Source organism: Pelophylax lessonae, assembly GCF_965119305.1.
Source record: "Pelophylax lessonae genome assembly, chromosome: 5".
NCBI classification, from domain to species: domain Eukaryota; kingdom Metazoa; phylum Chordata; class Amphibia; order Anura; family Ranidae; genus Pelophylax; species Pelophylax lessonae.
The window spans coordinates 16,181,939-16,194,698 of NC_138772.1; the positions used below are offsets into that span (position 1 = coordinate 16,181,939).

The 12,760-nt window shown below is 40.7% G+C and overlaps 1 protein-coding gene across 3 annotated transcripts in view; it reads left to right on the forward strand.

Annotated features, from left to right (window-relative positions):
• Positions 1 to 12,760, forward strand: part of GJC2 (gap junction protein gamma 2) — a 127,781-nt gene that overhangs the window by 101,358 nt on the left and 13,663 nt on the right. Inside the window, exon 1 of one of the 3 annotated variants that reach the window (XM_082257714.1) lies at positions 10,801 to 10,825. The exons of the other annotated variants lie outside the window; for them this stretch is intronic. The gene's annotated coding sequence lies outside the window, so the exon portion shown is untranslated. Of the gene's footprint in view, positions 1 to 10,800; positions 10,826 to 12,760 lie in introns of those variants that run through there. 3 annotated transcript variants of the gene reach the window in all.

The window sequence follows — 12,760 nt, forward strand, 5'->3', positions numbered from 1 at the left end:
ACATTTCCCATGATGCTCATGCACTCTGCAGTGTAGTTGAGCATCATTGGAAATGTATTTCCAAAACATCTGGGGTGCCAAGGTTCTCCATCACTGGCCTAGGCTATCTTTATGAAGAGCAAAAATTATTTTTTTCAGATCCTCAGAGAGTTCTTTGCCATGAGGTGCCATGTTGAACTTCCAGTGACCAGTATGAGAGAGTGAGAGCGATAACACCAAATGTAACACACCTGCTCCCCGTTCACACCTGAGACATTGTAACCCTAACGAGTCACATGACATCGGGGAGGGAAAATGGCTAACTGGGCCCAATTTGGACATTGTCACTTAGGGGTGTACTCACTTTTGTTGCCAGTGGTTTAGACATTAATGGCTGTGTGTTGAGTTATTTTGAGGGGACAGCAAATTATGTGCTTCCATGCCTAGTGTGGTCAGTTTTTATTAGGAAAGGAGTGGGACTGGCAGGGATTTCACACAAAGGAAGCAATACAAAGAGAAAAGGAAACTTTTAACCACTTGCCGACCGCCGCAAGTAAATATACTGTGGCGGTCAGCCTCGGCCAGGCAAAGTGACGTACCGGTACATCACTAGCCTGTCACCGGCTTGTGAGCCAATAGCGGGCAAGCGCGCGCCCGCCGAGGCGCGCGCCCGCCGCGGCTCGTTCACTGAGGAGTCAGTGCGTGTAACCGGCGGACCCGATGTCCGCCGGTCACACTGCGATCGTCGGTAGAGAGGGAGAAAGTCAGGCGGCTACTGTAAACAAAACCGCATGTCATTCTCCCCTGTGTAAAAATGGAGATCATACGGTTCTACTATGTAGAACCGTTGATCTCTGTTTTTACGCTAGTAGCCACAGCCAATCACAGTTAGAAGCACGCCCCTAGGACACACTTAACCCCTCCCTCTCCAATACAGTTAAACCCTTCCCTGCCAGTGTCATTTTTACAGTAACAGCGCATATGTATAGCACTGATTACTGTAGAAATGTCACTGGTACCCCCAAAAGTGTCAAAAATGTCAGTCAGGGGTCCAATCTGTCCGCCGCAATGTCGCAGTCCCGCAAAAAAAAACGCAGATCGCCGCCATTACGCGCTAAAAAAAAAAAACAACAAAAATGACAAAAATCTTTCCCTTTGTTAGTAAACGCGATAACTTTTGCGCAAACCAATCAAAATACGCTTTTTGCGATTTTTTTTTACCAAACATAGGTAGCATAAAACAAATTGGCCGAAAATGTTAAAAAATTTTGATTTTTACATTTTTTTGGGGGGGAATTTCATATAAAAAAAAATGTGAAAAATATTGTTATTTTTGCAAAATTTACGCTATTTTTTTGTTTATAGCGCATGATCAAAAAATCACACAGGTGATCAAATACCACCAAAAAAAGCTCTGTTTGTGGGAAAAAAAAGGACGCCAAATTCGTTTAGGTACAGCGTCGCACAACCGCGCAATTGTCCGTTAAATTCACGCAGTAAAAAATCGCAAAAAAAACCCTGGTCAGGAAGGGGGTAAAATCTTCTGGGGCTTAAGTGGTTAAACACAAGTACATGGTACAGCAGGCTCTTAATGTTGGAGTTTGGCCCCTTTCACACTTGTGCGACTTGTCCTGCGACTTGGGACTGCATAGTCACATGACAAGTCATACCTTATGATTTCCAATGAGTACCGTTCATATCTGTGCGACTTCAAGTCGCAATGACTTCAAAGTAGTCCCTGCACCACTTTGGTCTGACCTTGATGCAATCTGAGGTCCAAAGACAGGTATTGCTTCAAGTCTCGTCAAAATTGCAGCAAAATCGCAGCGCAAAAGTGCGATTGTGTGAAAAAGTGTAAAAGGGGCCTTAGGATTTAAGCTCCCCCCCCCCCCCCCCCACAAAAAAAAAAAAAAAAAACAGGTATTTAAGAAGTGACAAGTTCCCCTCCTGGATGTCTGGAAGCCGCTGCTCTACCGCCCTCTAAAAAGTGATCAACCACAGCTCCCTTTTCAGAGGGTGGTAGACACTCATGAAAAGGCCCTTAACCACTTTACAACCGCCGGCCGCAGATGTACTGCGGTAGGCAGCCGTTCCCAGGCAAATCGCCGTACGCGGGATGCTAGGGGGCAAGCGCACGCCCCCGCTCCCCAGCCGATGCACGGGGCTGGCGGCTCAGATTGCCGCCTGACACCCGCGATCGCTCCCCGCTGAGAGAGAAGGACGGTCGGCTGCTGTAAACAAAGCTGACCATTCTTCTCCCTGGAATGGTCACAGAGCGCCTGTGATCCTTCTATATAGGAACACAGATCTCTATGGTCATTTCACAAGCCACACCCCCCCCCCCCACAGTTAGAATCACTCCCCTAGGCTCACATTTAACCCCTTGATCACCCATAATGTTAATCCCTTCCCTGCCAGTGTCATTATTACAGTTACAGTGCATATTTTTAGCACTGATTACTGTAGTAATGTCACCGGTCCCCCCAAAAGTGTCAAAAATGTCAGTTAGGGGTCCGATCTGTCCGCCGCAATGTCGCCAAAAAAAAAAAAAAACAAGAAAAATAAATTAAAATTAATTTTTTAATAAAAATTATATAAAAAAAAATTAATAAATAAAACATAAATCTTTCCCTTAGTTAGTAAACGTAATAACTTTTGTGCAAACCAATCAAAATACGCTTATTGGGATTTTTTTTTTTATACCAAAAATATGTAGCAGAAAACAAATTGGCCTAAAATGTTAAAAAATTTTGATTTTTACTTTTTTTTGGGAATGTTATATAGCAGAATGTGAAAAATAATGTTTTTTGTTTTTTTTTTAGAATTGTCGCTCTTTTTTTGTTTATAGCGCAAAAAATAAAAATCGCACAGGTGATCAAATACCACCAAAAGAAAGCTCTATATGTGAAAAAAAAAAGACATCAATTTTATTTGGGTAGAGCGTTGCACGACCGCGCAATTGTCCGGTAAAGTAACGCAGTGCTGAATTGCAAAATAGGGCCTGGTCAGGAAGGGGGTAAAATCTGCTGGGGCTGGAGTGGTTAAAGTAGAATTAGACCCTCCTCTATGTTACAGCTAAGGACGCTGCCATGGTAACCTCTGTTTGATCTGCAGTTGCCATGACGCTGCAGATGCGATCGGTTATGACACCAGCCAGTTGATGGCGTGACAGTTCAGTTGAGAGCACAAGCAACCTGTGACCGGGTGGGGAAATCGTTACACACTCGGCGTGTTTAGGGAAACTGTTAAAGTTGAATGTTGAAAGCAAACCTTTTTTTTGGATGGAGTACCCCCATCAAATTAATTTTTTCTGTTATCTGTGTCTCATTGGAGATATTTCCCTTCACTTCCTGTCCCATAACCAAAACAGGAAGTGAGAGGAAATCCCTCCAAAGTGAGAGAATCCCCAGAACTAGTGTCCCCCGTTGGAAGATTTCCCCTCTATTCCTGCTCTGGTGACAACCCCATAATTTTGGGGATTTTCTGTCACTCTCAGTGATAAGTGTAAACAGGACAATTAGAGAGGGTGGATCTCCCTAGCGGGGACACAGACAGCAATAAAGACTCTCCATCATTTCAGACCCAAAAAACAAAGTTTTGTCCTCAGTTATACTTTAAATTGATGGATTTGGTTTCTGCTTTAATGTCTCAATATAACCCCCATCAGGCTTCTGGAGCCTGAGAGGACCCTGCTGCTAGGCAACCAATAGGAAGTGTTCATGCAATCCAGGCAGTGAGATGGACACCCAATGAAGGACCCCTCAGCTCTGCAGTGAGGAGCAGAGAGGACCCCGGAGGCGGTGCATCACCATGGCTGCGGATTTCAGTGAATATTTGGGGGCTTTTAGAATTATTTGTTTTTGATAAATCCTGCAGTGATTGGGTAGAAGCTGTTGGGGGGGGAGCGCTATTTGTGGTGGTGGGTGGGAGTGGGGGGCACTGTTTGTGGGGTGGGGAGGCTCTGTTTGTGGTGGTGGGGGTTGGGGGGGCACTGTTCGTGGTGGCGGTGGGGGGGAGCGGTTTGTGGTGGTGGGTGGGAGTGGGGGGGGGCACTGTTTGTGGGGGCGGGGAGGCTCTGTTTGTGGCGGGGGGGGGGTTGAGGCACTGTTTGTGGTGGTGGCGGTGGGGAGGCTCTGTTTGTGGTGGTGGGGGTTGGGGGGGCGCTGTTTGTGGTGGCGGTGGGGGGGAGCGGTTTGTGGTGGTGGGTGGGAGTGGGGGGGGGCACTGTTTGTGGGGGCGGGGAGGCTCTGTTTGTGGCGGGGGGGGGGTTGAGGCACTGTTTGTGGTGGTGGCGGTGGGGGTGGCACTGTTTGTGGGGGTGGGGAGGCTCTGTTTGTGGTGGTGGGGGTTGGGGGGGCGCTGTTTGTGGTGGTGGGTGGGAGTGGGGGGCACTGTTTGTGGGGGTGGGGGGTTGGGGGATGCCGTTTGTGGTGGTGGGGGGTTGGGGGATGCTGTTTGTGGTGGTGGGGGGTTGGGGGATGCCGTTTGTGGTGGTGGGAGAGGGGGGGGGTAAACTAACTTATTACCATTGTATCTTGTGTTGTTCTGGATTACTTATTAACTGACCATGCTGTACCTCCGTTGCTAAGCAACCATATAATGCTACACTCAGATCGGACCCCTAACTGACATTTTTGACCCTTTTGGGGGGGGGGGGGGTACCAGTGACATTAGTACAGTAATCAGTGCTAAAAATATGCACTGTCACTGTACTAATGACACTGGCAGGGAAGAGGTTAACCTATGGGTGATCAAGGGGTTAAATTTAAGCCTGGGGGTGTGTTTACTAACTATATGGGGGAGGAGCTTTTGAAATGACCATAGAGACCTGTGTTCCTATATAGAAGGATCACAGGCGCTCTGTGATCATTCCAGGGAGAAGAACGGTCAGATGTGTTTTCAATAGCCGACCGCCCTTCTCTCTCAGCGGGGAACGATCGCGGGTGACGGCAACCCCGTACATCGGCATCTCCGCTGCCTAGTGTGGGCAGTCTTTAACACAGGGCAAAAGGGGCAGCTGCCCCGGGCCCAGTCATTGTTGCGGGGCCCAAAGCAGCTGCCCCTTGAGCCCGCACTGCCTACAAATAATCGATAAGTGAATTCAGCAGGGCCTAAGAAAATGTTTGCCCAGGGTCCAATCAATATTAAAGACTGCCCTGGTGGGGGGCGCTCGCCCCCTAGCACCAGGCGCGCGACCGATGTAGTCCTACTTCGGAGTGACTGCCTGCAGGGACTGTCCGGAACTGGTTGATCATAGCATAATGTAAAAATAAGTTCTGGGCCCCTCCCACAGCTCTGCTCTTTGCACAGTCTATGTACAGCACAGTGATGATGTCACTGCTACTTTTATATGGTAATATCTGGGATTACAAAAGTATTTAGTGCACAAAAATTGGATTTCTATCCTTAGTGGCTATTGAGAAATATATGTAAAAAGTTCTTGTGTCCAGAGTTTAGCTTTAAAAATTTTAAATACCGCATTTGCCCACTAGATGGTGCTCATAGAAAGTCCACATAATAAAGCGCCACTTAGTGGCCAAGTGAGGTTTTTCTTTTAGTTTAAATCAACGAAAAAACATTTGAGGAGCACAGGAACTAACCTGATAACATTCACTGTATGTACATGCACTTTCACTGGGTGAATACGCCCCATAGTGTGAACGGATCCTGATCTTCTCATTGGGGACACAGCAATCAAACCCGACACAGCTCCTCCCCCCCATTCTGAAACTCGCCGATTGGAAGTCCAATTTTTAGGGTCACTTCAGTATACATCGTGATTTCAAATAATACAAAAATTCCAGAAAAAAAAATGCTTTGTAATATTTCAGGACGGTTTATGTAAATATTTACTTCCATAGCAGCTAAAAATAGTTCTCATTCTGCTGCCAATACATGGGAATTCGGGAGGCCGAGTTCTGTTTGTGCCGTTATAAGTCGCTCGGTCATAGAAAACGTTCGCTGGTTTTGGATTTGGTGCTCCTTTTTGATGGCAGATGAGGCGGCACGGTGAAATCCCCCCCCCCCCCCCCGATGCAGCTGGCAGGCCCAGACTAGTGCGCCTTCTGAACTCCTCCCAGTGATAGATCACAGCTGACAGATTCTCCGGGATGGTCGGGGGAGAACCACAGAGTTAGAAAATGAAGTTTAATGATTTACTCAGAATTTTTTTTTTTTTCTGCGTACTAAATCCATAAAGTGTGCAGAATCCCTAATCCTGGAATCTGAGATCACAGAAATCTCAGTACTGCCTACCTGATCCTTACATTGGTAGTCAGTGGGAAGAATATTCCTTACATTGGTGATCAGTGAGAAGAATGTCCCTTACATTGGTGATCAGTGGGAAGAATGCTCCTTACATTGGTGATCAGTGGGAAGAATGCCCCTTACATTGGTGATCAGTGGGAAGAATGCCCCTTACATTGGTGGTCAGTGGGAAGAATGTCCCTTACATTGGTGATCAGTGGGAAGAATGCTCCTTACATTGGTGATCAGTGGGAAGAATGCCCCTTACATTGGTGATCAGTGGGAAGAATGCCCCTTACATTGGTGGTCAGTGGGAAGAATGTTCCTTACATTGGTGGTCACCAGAGATGTATGGTAACGAAGTAGAACTACTTAAGTACTGTACTTAAGTACCGAAATGCAGTATCTGTACTTTCCTAGAGTAGAATTTTTTTCTCCTACTTCTACTTTTACTTCACTACATTTTTTCGATGATTTCGATACTTCTACTCAAGTATTTTTTTTTCGTGCTGCATAGTTACTCATTACTTTTAAAAAAATTACCACTGCCAGAACAGTAGATGGCAGGTTGCATAAAGCTCAAAAAAATGTGTATAATGTCATTTGTAAATCAGCGCATATGAAAATAAAGGCTGTGTATAATAAAAGCTGCTATACCAAATCTTTCCAATAAAAAGAAAATATGAAACAAACAAATAAATGGTGCTACAGCGCTTAAAGTGCATCAAGAAACTACTAACAAACACAGGTTAATCATTTGAATAAATCATTTGAAATAATAAAAAACAATATGATGTTCATACTTTTGACTTCTTTCTTTAATAACTACATAACACAGTACTTGTACTTCTACTTTCAGTACTTGAGTAGAATTTTTTTTTCAAAACTACTGGTACTTTTTACTTTTAGTACTTAAGTAGCAAATTTTTTGAAAAAACTACTTGCAATACTTAAGTAAAAAAAATGTTGAATACTTTAGTACTTCTACTTAAGTAACTTTTTCTGCGAGCACTTCCACTTCTACTCAAGTAATTTTTTGATCGAGCACTTGTACTTTTACTCAAGTAGAAATTTCGAGTACTTTATACAAGTCTGGTGGTCAGTGGGAAGAATGCTCCTTACATTGGTGGTCAGTGGGAAGAATATTCCTTACATTGGTGGTCAGTGGGAAGAATATTCCTTACATTGGTGATCAGTGGGAAGAATGCTCCTTACATTGGTGATCAGTGGGAAGAATGCTCCTTACATTGGTGGTCAGTAGGAAGAATGCTCCTTACATTGGTGGTCAGTGGGAAGAATATTCCTTACATTGGTGATCAGTGGGAAGAATGCTCCTTACATTGGTGGTCAGTGGGAAGAATGCTCCTTACATTGGTGGTCAGTGGGAAGAATGCCCCTTACATTGGTGGTCAGTGGGAAGAATGCCCCTTACATTGGTGGTCAGTGGGAAGAATGTTCCTTACATTGGTGGTCAGTGGGAAGAATGCTCCTTACATTGGTGGTCAGTGGGAAGAATGTTCCTTACATTGGTGGTCAGTGGGAAGAATGCTCCTTACATTGGTGGTCAGTGGGAAGAATGCCCCTTACATTGGTGATCAGTGAGAAGAATGCTCCTTACATTGGTGGTCAGTGGGAAGAATGCTCCTTACATTGGTGGTCAGTGCAGATAGCTAAAAGATTGGATTTCGTGGTTACAGGTCTGGGATGCAGAAACTGCTCATTGTAAGGAAACTCTACCAACCTTTGGAGGAACCCTGGATGAGAAAGGCCGCCCTAAACTTTATGTAAAAACCGTTCCTCTCAGGGGAGAGACTCCGACACTTCCCAAGTTATTGGCCTCAGGAATCTTTGTTCCCATTTCCCATCCAACTGAACATTTAGTGCACTAGAGGAATGCACAGAGTATGTTCGCTCTATAAAACCCTCCATGTACGCAATCACAGATTCTTATTTTCATTTCTTCAATCCAAAAATAATTTTAGCAAAGTGTGGCATGGAAACTCTTCCCCAGTTCACAGGCGCCGGAGGTTGTGTGAGGTCACCGTACATTGCTCAAGAACAAACTATCTGTGTACCTCACACCTCGTAACCAACCCAACATTTTATATTGTGTCCAATCTCTGCCAGCCACAGCCAAATCCCATTACTTAGTTTAAGTCATTGTTCAAGCGGCCGAAACTGGAGAACATTTATTTTTTTTACATCATATTTGTCCTAAAGACAGAAAAATGGGTTTGCTATGGAGGGGGTTGTATGTCGTTTTTCTATTTTTGGAACTCTCCATTCTATATTTTTTTTAACTCCCTTTTCCATTTTTTTGAACTCTCCTTTCCATTTTTGGAGATCCCCTTTCCATTTTTGGGGGGCTTTCTCTCCTTTGGAGCTCTTCATCTAACTTTTATGGGGCTCTCCATGCAATCTTTATTGGAGCTCTCCTTTCCATCTTTCTTGGAGCTCTACATTCAGATGTTTAGAGATCTCCTTTCCATCTATTTTGGAGCTTTTCTTTTCCATCTTTTTGGAGCTCTCCTTTTCCGTATTTTTGGAGCTCTACTTTCCATCTTTTTGAACTGTATTTTCTATTTTTTTTTTTTTTTTTTGAGTCCTGCTTTTAATTTTTCCTGGAGCTCACTTATCCATCTTTCTTGGAGCTCTCCTTTCCATCTTTTTTGAACTGTATTTTCTATGTTTATTTTTGCTCTCCTTTCCATCTTTTTGGAGCTCCACTTTCCATCTATCTTGGAGCTCTACATTCAGATTTTTAAAGCTCCCCTTTCCATCTTTTTGGAGCTCTCCTTTCCATCTTTTTGAACTGTATTTTCTATTTTTTAGCTCTACATTCTGTCTTTCTTGGAGATCTCCTTTCCATATTTTTGGGCTCTCCTTTCTACTTTTTTGAGCTTTCCTTTCCATCTTTTTGGACCTCTCCCTTCACTCACTTCATTTTTTTTGGAGCTCTCCTCTCCATCTTTATGGACTCTCCTTTTCATCTTTGGAGCTCTACATTCCATCTTTTTGAACTGTGTTTTTTTATTTTTATTTTAGCTCTCCTTTACATCTTTTTTGGGCTCTCCTTTCTATTTTTCTTTTTAGCTTTCGTTCCATCTTTTTGGACCTCTTCCCTCAATTTTGTGGAGCTCTCCTTTCCATCTTTAAATGGAACTCTCCTTTCTATTTTTTTTAGCTTTCATTTCCATCTTTTTTAACTGTATTTTCTATTTTTGTTAGCTCTCCTTTCCATCTTTTTTGGGCTCTCCTTTCTATTTTTTTTAGCTTTCATTTCCATCTTTTTTAACTGTATTTTCTATTTTTGTTAGCTCTCCTTTCTATCTTTTTGGACCTCTCCCTTCAATTTTTTGGAGCTCTCCTCTCCATCTTTATGGAGCTCTCCTCTCCATCTTTTAATGGAACTCTCCTTTCTATTTTTTTGAGCTTTCCTTTCCATCTTTTTGGACCTCTCCGTTCAATTTTTGGAGCTCTCATCCCCCTTTTTATGGAGCTCTCCTTTCCATCTTTTAATGGAGCTTTCCTTTCCATCTTTTTTAACTGTTTTTTCTATTTTTGTTAGCTCTCCTTTCTTTTTCTTTTTGTTGAGTTTTCCTTTCCATCTTTTTGGACCTCTCCCTTAAATTTTTGGAGCTCTCCTCACCCTTTTTATGGAGCTCTCCTTTTCATCTTTGGAACTCTACATTCCATCTTTTTGAACTGTATTTTCTATTTTTTTTTTTAGCTCTCCTTTCCATCTTTTTTGGGCTCTCCTTTCTATTTTTTTGAGCTTTCCTTTCCATCTTTTTGGACCTCTCCCTTCAATTTTTCGGAGCTCTCCTCTCCATCTTTATGGAGCTCTCCTCTCCATCTTTATGAAGCTCTCCTTTCCATCTTTTAATGGAGCTCTCCTTTACATCTTTTTTGGACCTCTCCCTTCAATTTTTGTAGCTCTCCTTTCCATATTTCTTTGGGACTCTCCTCTCCATCTTTTTTGGAGTTCTCCTTTTCTGAAGTCCTGAGGCCACAGAATCCTTGCAGACATGTTACAGACACGTGTAGCGTGTAGCGTGTCCTTCCTTTTAGTTTGTTTCCTATTAGCTGCTCTCCCTCAGTCATCTCTCTGCTGACTTGTTTACTCTCCAGGGAGAGAAAGAAAAGAGAGAGAGAGAGAGAGAGAGAAGGATTCCAGACATTGCTGTGAGAATCGCAGTCAGCAGAGTGTTGCATACGGTGGAGAGTTTTCCCCAAACCCACCCAGTGACTCTCCGAATCATAAAGGGATTCTGCAAAGACAACAGGAAACAAGAAATAGGATGGATTTTCACCACGCAGAGAAGGAAAGTTTTTTTCTTCTATAGCAACAGAAGAATGTAAACTTGCATTAGCAGGATCTGTGCGGAGGAGCGCCCATACATCACACTGACGGCATGTGTAAATACTCATAAAGGTTTTCGCCTCGTCGTTACTTTGTGTGTTTTTCCCCATTCCAGTTTTGTATTTTTATTTTTTTATTTCTTTGCGTTTTTCTGAACCCTCAAACAACCGGATCCTGGCCTCCGTCTTGGGATTTCGCACTTTGCACCCGGGTCTCGCAAAAAAAGCGCCTTGTAAAGTGAGTATAATATCCGACTTTTCCTCCACTTTTCCAGGAATTTAGGAAACGAATACTTCCAAGAATTTGGAAATTTTTTTTTTTTTACTACTTTACATAGCAGATCGGGAAAGGCTTGTGTAACCGTCCGAAAATCTCGCAGACACATTGATGGGTTTTACGTTTTCCCTGCGCAACATAAAAATTAGTAAAATGAATGATCCTTCTCAGGGAGATCAAAGCAGTCGAGTAATCTTGATTTGTTTTTTTTGAGCTCTGAAGGTTTTTGTTTCTTTTGAGCGCCTTGGGGATGAAAAATATGTTCTGAAAACAGAATGTTCATTTCAATTTTATTGCCAAGGGAGACATTTCGTAACTTGCTTTTATAAAAGGTAAAGCGCAGAATTGTGTCATTGCATCAATAGCAGAAGCTTGCATTGCTCAGCATGCACAACAATTGTTTATTTTCTCTATATCTAATGGGTCATACACACTATAAGATTTTCTGAAGACTTTTTCCTTTAGATTTACCAAAACCATATAATAGGAGGTCAAACCTAAACACTTTCAATTTGTATGCAATCTGGCAGGCCCTTGCACTACATAGAAAAGGTAAATCTGAAGGAAAAAGTCTTCAGAAAATCTTATAGTGTGAATGGCCCTTAATACTGAGATGTAAAATAAAATAATGTCAGCGCCTAAATATCAAAAGGATATAGCAGCTTGCAAACAGTGTGAATATACAAACACCAACATAAAATATATAAAATAAGATTGCAGCACTATAATAGTGACTTAAAGTGATAAATATTGTGAAAAAATATAAAAAATATAATGTGAAAAATTATAATGTGAAAAAATATAATGTGAAAAAATATAATGTGAAAAAATATAAAAAATATAATGTGAAAAAATATAGTGAAAAAATATATGTGAAAAATATAAAAAATATAATGTGAAAAAATATAATATGAAAAAATATAGTGAAAAAATATAAAAAATATAATGTGAAAAAATACATGTGAAAAAAAATGAAAAAATATAACGTGAAAAAATATAATGTGAAAAATATAATGTGAAAAAATACAATGTGGAAAAATATAAAAAATATAATGTAAAAAAATATAGTGAAAAAATATATGTGAAAAAATATAAAAAATATAATGTGAAAAAATATAGTGAAAAAATATATGTGAAAAAACATAAAAATTATAATGTGAAAAAAATATAATGTGAAAAATATAATGTGAAAAAATACGGTGTGAAAAAAATACAATGTGAAAAAATATAAAAAATATAATGTGAAAAAATACAATGTGAAAAAAATATAAAAAATATAATGTGAAAAAATATAGTGAAAAAATATATGTGAAAAAATATAAAAATTATAATGTGAAAAAATATAGTGAAAAAATTATATGTGAAAAAACATAAAAATTATAAAAAAAAAAAAAAATTATAATGTGAAAAAATATAGTGAAAAAATATATGTGAAAAAACATAAAAATTATAATGTGAAAAAATATAAAAAATATAATGTGAAAAAATATAAAAAATACAATGTGAAAAAATACATGTGAAAAAAATATAAAAAATATAATGTAAAAAAAATATAAAAAATATAATGTGAAAAAATATAATATGTAGGAACTAGTTCCTACATATTATTTTTTTGCACATTATTTATAACTTTAAGTCACTATTATAGTGCTGCAACCATATTTTATATATAATACTGAGATATGTCACAGCTGTAAATAAATCTTTAATTTTGCTCAAATGTACAATATTTAGAAGTTTTTGTAAATGTAAATTTTTGCTTCATTTTGAATTTTTTTTCCCTCTAATTTAACCGCTTTAATACCGGGCACTTTCACCCCCTTCCGGCCCAGGGCAATTTTCAGCTTAGAGCACTGTCACACTTTGAATGACAGTTACGCAGTCATGCAACACTGT